Source organism: Balaenoptera acutorostrata, chromosome 12, assembly GCF_949987535.1.
Source record: "Balaenoptera acutorostrata chromosome 12, mBalAcu1.1, whole genome shotgun sequence".
NCBI lineage: Eukaryota > Metazoa > Chordata > Mammalia > Artiodactyla > Balaenopteridae > Balaenoptera > Balaenoptera acutorostrata.
Genome location: NC_080075.1, coordinates 89,855,795 through 89,864,246, shown reverse-complemented (window position 1 = coordinate 89,864,246; position 8,452 = coordinate 89,855,795). Strand labels below are relative to the sequence as shown.

The window sequence follows — 8,452 nt, the reverse complement described above, 5'->3', positions numbered from 1 at the left end:
CGCGCCGGGCGGGGGCGCTCGGGCCGAGCCTGTGCTCCCCGCGTCTTTGTGCCACTCGGCGCCGCCGCCCACTCTCCCCCCGCGGGCCGTGCGCCCCGGCTGGAGGGCGGGCGGGAATAAAGGGCACCTCCGGGCGGGGCGGCGGACGCGCAGCGCGGACACCCGGCCCCGGACCGCGGACCTAGGCGCGGCGCGCGGAGCCCCGCCCGTGGCCGAGCAGGAGCGGCGGCCCCGGGGCCCCTGCCGCGCGGGACCAGGTGGGTGACGCGCGTCCCCTTTGTGTCGGCCTCGCGGGAGCCGGGCGCGGCCGAGGGGCCCGAGAGAGGTGGCCGTGCCGAGCCGGCCTCGGGCGCCGGGAGCGGGCAGGGGCGGGGGCCGGTCCGCGCCCAGGGCGCCACCCTGGCCCTGCCCCTCGGTGGCTCCAGTGCCGCGACCCCTTCGGGACCCCGCCCGCCTCCCGGTCCGCCGGGTCTGCAGCGCCGCGTCCCCGCGCTCCGGCCGGTCCCGCGGACGAGGTGGCGGCCCTGGGTGGGGGGCCGCGGGACGGACCGCCGCGGTGGACGGGGTCTGGCGAGGGCGAGCCGCCGGGGCGCGGGGCGGGGGGGGCGTCGGGAAGGTTCAGCCCGGCCAGAGTGGGCCGGCGCCGCGTCCTCCGGGGGGCACACCCCGGCGCCCGGTGCCCGCGGCCGCCCGCCTCGCTCCTCCAAGCCGTCCCCTCCCCAGCGGCGCGCGGAAAGTTCCCTGCGGGTCTCCCCGCCCCACCCTCCGGCGGTGGCTGCCCAGCTTCCCCGTACCGTCCTGGGCACCCAGCTCCGGGCGCTCCTGCGAGCCTGGAGGCTCAGGGTCGCGGGGAGGAAGGGGTGCCTCGTGCACCCTAATGATCTCCGTAGGCAGACCTCTGGATGGGCACTCCAGAAGTTCTCTCTGCCTGCCCTCTTCCCAGTGAGCAATTATAATAATAATAAAAATCTCGCTCGACAAGTATCCCATGCTGGCCTCGTGCCAGGCCTAAGGCAGGCGGGCTGAGGGAGCCCCAGGGGAGTATCCCCAGGGGGTCCTGCTGCCCTGCCGGGGGGGAGGGAGCTCTGGTCCCTGAACTAGAAACGGACCTCACATCTTGCTTTGAACTGTTGTGGGAGGAAAGCCTTTTTCTAGGAGCCGGCCTGGGGATCTGATAAGGACACATTCCAGCGAATCTGGCCTGGGGCAGCTGGCAGATAAGCTGTGCCGATAGTAAAGTGTGAGACGGAAAGTGCGGTGTGCGGACACCTGCCTGAAGAGCTGTGAGCTCTGTGCGTGCCCAGGAGGTAGAGGCAGGGGAAGGAGGGGCCCAGCTGCTGGGGAGCCTGGTACTGGGTCAGAGCTTGAAGGAGGGGCAGGTTCTAGGTGACAGGAAGGGCCCCAGGCCAGAAGGAACTGCCCAGCGGAGGAAGGGGGAAGGAACACAAAGTGTGACCCTCGAACTTTCCCCCAGGCCTGCAGCCCAGGTGTTCCCTTTCCTGGTACTGAGACTCGGGACCTGGTCTTCTGCAGCTTTCCAGCACCTTTTTAATTTTTGCTTTTATTATTTTTTAGAGAGTGCAAAGGAATTATGCCTAGAGCGGTCAGATGAGGGTAGATGGTGAAATTCTGAATTCCAGGCCTCCTTTGGCCTTGATCCTGTGGCAGTGGGCGCCATTGATGCTTTTGGAGAGTGAGCTGGGCCCTGGTTTAGAGTGGTGAAGGCGCGGTTGAAGGATGGGGACCACACCTTACTGTCCAGTGTGGGGTGTGTCGCCTTTAGTCCCCAGCGTGGGCTTCCACCTGTGCCCGTTATCAAAGGTCAGGCATGGATTCAGAACCTCAGGAGAAAACAAGGTGCAAATGACCTAATTTTAATGGGAGGGGCCTTCTCCAATACAGCACCACTGGGGTTTGGGAGGTTGTTTAAAGAAGCTCTGATTCAAGTGTCAGGACGCTTGGAAGAGGAGCTGGAAGGGAGAACTCAAGGGCTAGGGGCAGAGCTGCAGCCGGCGGGTGATGGTATGGGCGCCCACGGGCCATGAAGATGGCGGTACTGAAACCTGCAAGAGCACTTTCCAATCCCTGTGTTCTAGAAGCCTGTTCCAGTGCCCTTACTTTGATCGCGTGTTAATCCCTGCATCCAGGTCTTCACCTGAATTCAGGGCTTGGCTTGTGGGCTCGATGTGGTTTGGGACTTGGAAGGGACTGCCCACACTTCAGTTGAAGCTGCTGGCATTTAGCGGGTGAACGTGCCGCTAGGCCAGACGGCGGCAGGGCCAGACGCCGGGAGCCACGTTGCCTGTTTTTTCCACTGTGGTTCATAATTTGTCCCCACTGCCTTCTTTTGTGCACATTTCTCCTCCTTCTTGAGAGCCTTTCTCTCTGGTGTACAGACAGGGGAAGTCTGTCCCCGCAGACTGAACATCACAGAGCTCGCTGGTCAGCACAGATCACCAGGCCAGCCGGCCCACTGTGACTGAGGACACTGTGGGCTGGAGGGGGGAGGTCAGGGGCCCCAGCGACACAGAGGGCCATGGCTGGCCTGGGCCTGGCATCAGCTCTCCCGATGGTCTGCTGTCCTTTCTCCTGTTCCACCCTAGAACTGGGAGGATGGAGACGTGTCAGCTGCCCTGGGGTCTGGTGGTCTGGAGCCCCTCAGACTCTTCCAGGGCATCTGGCCAATAAGGACCTCCCCTGGATCCCGCGGGTGTGGAAGATCAGAGGCAGCCATGAGGCTGTGAGTAGAATGGAATGCTTCTACGGAAGATGGACCCTCTCCGTATTCCCTTGGGTAGTTTCCTACCTTGGAGACCCGAGAACTAAGTTGAAGGTTCTTTCCTTTAAGACTGGAAAAGTCATGTGAGGCAATCGTTTCTGGAACTGGCCTCCTCTCTCCTTTGTTTCTGCATTACTGACACACATGAATACCTTTTCTAAATTAGATGAAGAAATTAAATGGAAGCAACTGTTCGCATACCTGCTGGGGATTCGGGCTGAAAGGCAGAGCTTGTACAACTTTCTGACCCAGCTCTGTGACCTTGAGCAAGTGTCTTAACCTCCCTGTGTGGCCCCAGTTCCTTCAACTGTGAAACTGAGGTGTTGGTCTAAATGATTTCCAAGATCCAGATATAAAAATGTGCTGCTTTAAAGGTCTTTTCCAGGAGCATCAATATTGCCAGTGCAACCATTTTTAAAGAATTTTGCAAGAAAAAACATTATATATATTTTTGCTTTCAGAACAATGGCTTTTCTCAAAGATGATAATTTGAGAGATGGGCTCTGAAGAGGGTGGCTCCTTGGTGATGAGAGTCTGCATCTTCCTTCTTTCCTGGAATCTAAAGCCTGAATCGGATTGTGTTTCCTGAATGGCCTATAGATAGACGCAGAGTAGGGCTTTCACCAGGAAGCAAGTAGACAAGCTGGATGCAGTGTTACAGAGGAAAAATAAGCTCCTGGGTAGCATGAAGAAGCATGTCAACCAACATGTTATAGTCTCCTGGAGTTTGGCTCTGGAGAGCCAGGGAACAGTAGGTGTTCATTTAGCGTTTTCCATCACCAGGTGCTGATAGGAAGTTCTCTGTGTGCTCGGACCCAGTTCTCACTTGGCCCGTAGGACAGGCATCTCTACTGTCCCCAACCTACCGAGGTGAGAGGGACAAGGAGAAGTTGTGGCGTCCGAGGCCAGGTACGTGGTACATGTTGAAGCTGGCACGGAACTCAGAGTCCTGTGGAAAAGGATATCTTCCGTGACCTTGAGGCGGCTATGGTCTGGGGGGCGGAAGGTAGCCAGTCACAGATTGTTCTAGCGCTGGGGTCGGTGTGCACCGTGCAGTGGGGCGTGGTGAGCAGTCTGCCCGCTGGAGCCATTGGTGCTGGCTAGGACCTGAAGGATGAGTCCCGGTTAACCAGGCGAATGAGAAGGTCAGGGTCAAATTCTGGGGCTGGGAACAGCAAGAAACTGCCCGGGGTGGGAAGGGAACTTCGGGCTGGCCCGGTGGGGCTGAGGCCCTGTCCTGCTGGAGGGTGGCCCGGCTCTCTCTGAACGCTGTTCAAACCAAGCTCCTGGGTGCAACGCCGCTGCTTTCACTTCTGGAATCTTCTGGACCATCCCAGCAGTGCGGGGGACTTTCGTTCTTTGGTGTTGGAGCCTCTGTCCTAGAAGTCTTCCCTCCTTTTCCCTTCCCGCCCCCAGTTTCCTCGGTAGGGGAGAGAGGCTTCAGGGAAGATGAGAGGAAGCCCAGCAGCAGCCGTGGTGGTTTTTACAGCCCAGTGTCACCACGCCCCGTCTGCGGGGTCATCTGAGCAAGGCTGCTGTGATTCCCCAGGTGCTGGCAGCCGGGCCTGCAGTGGGGACGCTCCGAGCTGGAAGTGAGCCCCAGCGAAGGACGGCAGTGAGACGGGGGTCAGCCCTGCTCCTGCCGGCTCTACCCTGCAGGCGGGAACCCGGGCGGAGCCGGTGGGGCAGGGGATTCCAGACCCGGAAGATGGAACCCGATGACATGGTTGACCTGGGACATGTTTTGGCCTCCAAAGGGTCAGTTTTCAAACAGTCCTTTGAAACCGGGCATGTTTGATGTCGAGGTGGCAGCGTTTCAAGGTGGTTTGGAGGGCGGTGGGCTGTGCAGGCTGCATCGAAGGGGAACAGAATGCCTTTCGGGCTCCCACTGGCCCGCTGGCCGCGCAGGGACCCGGGGAGCCGTTCCTGACGGTCTGTCTCTGCATCCGGGACGTGGTACCTGGCCAGCGGCAGGTGGTGTGTGCATCCCCTCCCCGCTTGTCCTCTGTAGCTGGCAGGTCTGCAGGCGCTCCCACGTTCCAGAACAGCCCCGCTGGCCACCCCTTGCTGCCCCCTCCGCGGGGAGGCTCGCCCACACACCCTACAGGAAGGACAGCCTCCTGGGCAGAGCGGCTGCTTTCTCCCCCGGCTCATGGGTGGACAGTGCGCAGACCTCTGCATTAGGGGCCTCTTTGACCTCAAGGTAGGACAGTCTCTTCAGTAGGTGTTCTGAGGCCAGAATCATTCAGATACTGTTTCACTTTCCCGGGATGATTTTTGTGGTTCCCAGTGGTGTCCGCCTCCAGGCTCACCACTGACCTCTTGTCGCTTTCCTGCTGAGACACCGTTGTTTGTTAAGTCACGCATGTGCCCCTGGATCGAGCTTCCGAGATTCTTCCCACTTGGTTCCAGCCCGTCTTTCCAGGCTGATCTGTCCGCAGCTTCCACACGTAGGCCCTGGAACATTCTCCCACCACCTCCACGTGCCAAATTCCTAATGATCCTTCCAGGCTTCACACACATGTTGCCTTTTTCTTAAAGCTGTGGGATCATCGACGTGGGGGCCGTGGAGGCCAACTCCACCAGCACTGGCGTCTTGCAGATGAGAAAATGCAGGCGCGGAGCAGAGAGGACGGAATGGCAGACCTGGGGCTCCAGCCAGGCCCCTGTCCTTCCAGGCCCCAGCCTCCTGTTTCTCCCGTGAGCTGGGAGCCTCTTCTCTACCAGGTGTTTCCACAGCAACATTTTTTCAGAACCTGTAATTGCACTTAAACCTCTCTAATCTAATTTTCCTGTAACTTTATCATTTCTTTTTTTTTTTTTTTTTTTTTTTGAACTCTACTTTTTAATGGTTGGCTTTGTTCATCACTGAATTTTTGTCTTGTCTTTTGTTTTTCCCTCCTATCATTTCTTTTACTAAATTATAAGCTCTACGAGGGTAGGAACTTCTTCATGTTTGCATTCCCTCAGTGCCTATCGTGCTCTCTCTAAATGAATTTTTGCTCTGTGATTGAATCCAAGATAGAGAAACCTGGTTCAAAAGGGAACCTGAGGCAGGTTATCGACAGGGAGATGGGATCAGGGTTCACATTCTGTTCTCCAGCAAGATCTGAGCAAATCGAGAGATGCTTTCTCTTTGGGGAGGTCAGGCCACAGAGCAGGACACTGCAGGATGCGTTCATGAGGATGTCGGGGACCCGGGGCTGAGGATGAGGCTCTCCATCAGCCTCACGAGTCTGGATCTTTCTAATGGGAGACAGAGGTGCTCTAGGTAAAGAGGTGGTCAGGGTTCCTGGAGGGTTTGCCAGGTGAACGTGGTGGGGACCCTCGAGTCACATGGAAGAACGGAGTTGTTAGAGGTTCTGTACCTACAGGGCATGTAAGATAATCCATAGTGGTGGGCGTGTTCTCTGTCCCTGAGGAGTCTATTTTTTGAGTGCCTTCCCCTCTGCTTTGGTGCATGGGGCCAGTTTGCATTCTAGAGCATCTTGTAGGCTGTGTGTTTCCAGAGCAGCTTTGCTCTGGGAAGTGGGAAGGCTTGCAGACACCCTGGGGGGCTGGCTGTTGGTTATGACATTAAGAACATAAAGAAACAAACAGTCCCATAAATTGATTTTTCCTGACACCCTGATTGCCACATGGTACTTCTTGGTACCACATGCATGGCTCATAGCAGTCCTAGGACAATGGAATACAAAAGCTTCCCGAAGGCTTTCAGAGCTGGTGCCTTGGGAGCCGAATTTGTTGGTGAAAACTGTATATTTCTTCCTAATCGCGTGGCAGGGGTGAGGCAGCGCCAGTGCTGGTGTGGACCAGACAGAGATGGCTGTCCCTGCTGAGATCGCAGTTGCTTCTTCTTCTTTCTTCTTTATGTCTTGATGAAGCATTAGCCTGAGATAGTGGGAGGTAGAGCGGTGGGTGGGCTGGATGTATGAGAAGAAGAAAAACGGGGTCTTTAGTCCCTCAGCTCGTGGGACCCTAAGAAATTGCCTCTGCTTCCGTGTTTATTCTCCCCGCTTCTCCCAGTCTCGCTCATTGAGACCTCCCTAACTTCCCTCTTGTCCTCAGGCAGACGTGTGATGCTATAGACCCAGGCTTTGTGTGCCCCCCCAAATTCGTTTGTTGAAACCTGACCCTCAGTGGGATGTTGCTAGGAGATGGGGACTTGGCAAGGTGATAGGTTTAGATGAGGTCGTGAGGGTGGGGCCCTCATGAACGGGATTAGTGCCCTTGTATTGATAAAATAGACCCCAGAGAGCTCCCTCGCCCCTTCTCTGTGGCAGGATGTGGTGAAGACCGCTGTCTGTGAACGAGAAATGGGTCTCACCAGACACCAGATCTGCTGGCACCTTGTTCTTGGACTCCCAGCCTCCAGAACTGTGAGGAATAGATGTTTGTTGTTTAGAAGCCACCCAGTCTGTGGAATTTTTGTTAGGGAAGTCTGGATGGACTAAGATAGGCAAACTGGCTCATCACCAGTCATATTGGGGGTGAACCCACTCTGCTGATCATCTTCAGAGACCCTGATAAGGTCATGTTCCCAGACGCTGGGACCTAGGAGTTCAGCATATCTTTTGGGGACACAGTTCAGCCCATAACACACATCTCCTAGTGCCACGCAGTACATGTGCATATGTCCTTGTATGTTACTGTATGTCTGGCCAGCAACACAACACTCCCTGTGTCCTCGGTGACAAGGCATGGAAGGGGCTGGTGGCTGGCCTTGGTTCAGCTGCTCTGACAACCCAGGGTCTCCTGTGTCTGCACCATCTTTCCCTGGACCCCAGGGCCTGATGGCTCTCCAGGCTGCACTCACATCCGTGTTTAGGTAGCTGGAGAGGTGGGGCAGTTGGTGTCAGATCCATTTGTCTTTCTTTATCCTGGAAACCACCCTTTCCAAAAGCACCATGGCTGCCTCTGTTTCTGTCTCATTTCGCTGGGCTGGACGGCAGCTCCGGGGAGTAAGAGAAGCTGGGAACGTGAGAGACCATGGGAGCAGGGAGAGCGTCCCCGAGTGGATGGGACAGGACAGAGCTTCCGGTGTGGTGCATGGCTAGACTGTGATTTAATACAATATCTTTGCTGCTCTCACTTGGATATTTGTGGTTTGGGGTGCAATGAGGGTCAGGAAATCAGTCCAGTCTTGTTCATTTCTGTATCCCTCTAACACCTGGCACACGGTGCCTGGGACACGGTAGATGCCCAGTAAATATTTGTTGAACTTAGTAGGCGTCTTTTTCCTTCAAAGACGTTCGAGTCCAGAAACAATATCGTCATTCCTTCTTTCTTTTTGTTCATTTATTCACTTGGCAACATGGTTTTGGTCCTGGGGGTTGAAAGGCAGATTAAGGAATAGACAGTGAGGGTGAGCCATGGGTGGGGTTGGGGGGGACGGACTGGTGAGGCGTTTCTAGAACAAGATAGGGTGTGCTGTTCAGTAATCAACAGGACGGACAGGTATCAATCTCGTAAACTTTTGTAATTTTATAAAATCCAGTTTCACTAAAAACAACCACTTGGGACACATAGGAATTTCCATGTAGCAACACCACTCACTCTCCATTTCTCTTATTTGTGAAATAGCTCCAAAGTAAGGTGCATGCTTTTTAATATGCTCAATAAATATTTATTGAGCCCTCACGCTAAGCCAGGTCCTGGGCTGTGGAATGTGCA

General features: G+C 56.0%; 1 protein-coding gene across 6 annotated transcripts in view; it reads left to right on the top strand.

Moving 5' to 3' along the window:
- RNF144A (ring finger protein 144A) overlaps positions 1 to 8,452 on the top strand; it is a 115,069-nt gene continuing 106,617 nt past the window's right edge. For 2 of the 6 annotated variants that reach the window (XM_057558274.1, XM_057558273.1), the window contains exon 1: positions 4 to 257. The gene's annotated coding sequence lies outside the window, so the exon portion shown is untranslated. Of the gene's footprint in view, positions 258 to 3,664; positions 3,689 to 8,452 lie in introns of those variants that run through there. The other 4 variants (XM_057558276.1, XM_057558272.1, XM_057558277.1 and 1 more) reach the window with 3 other exon arrangements.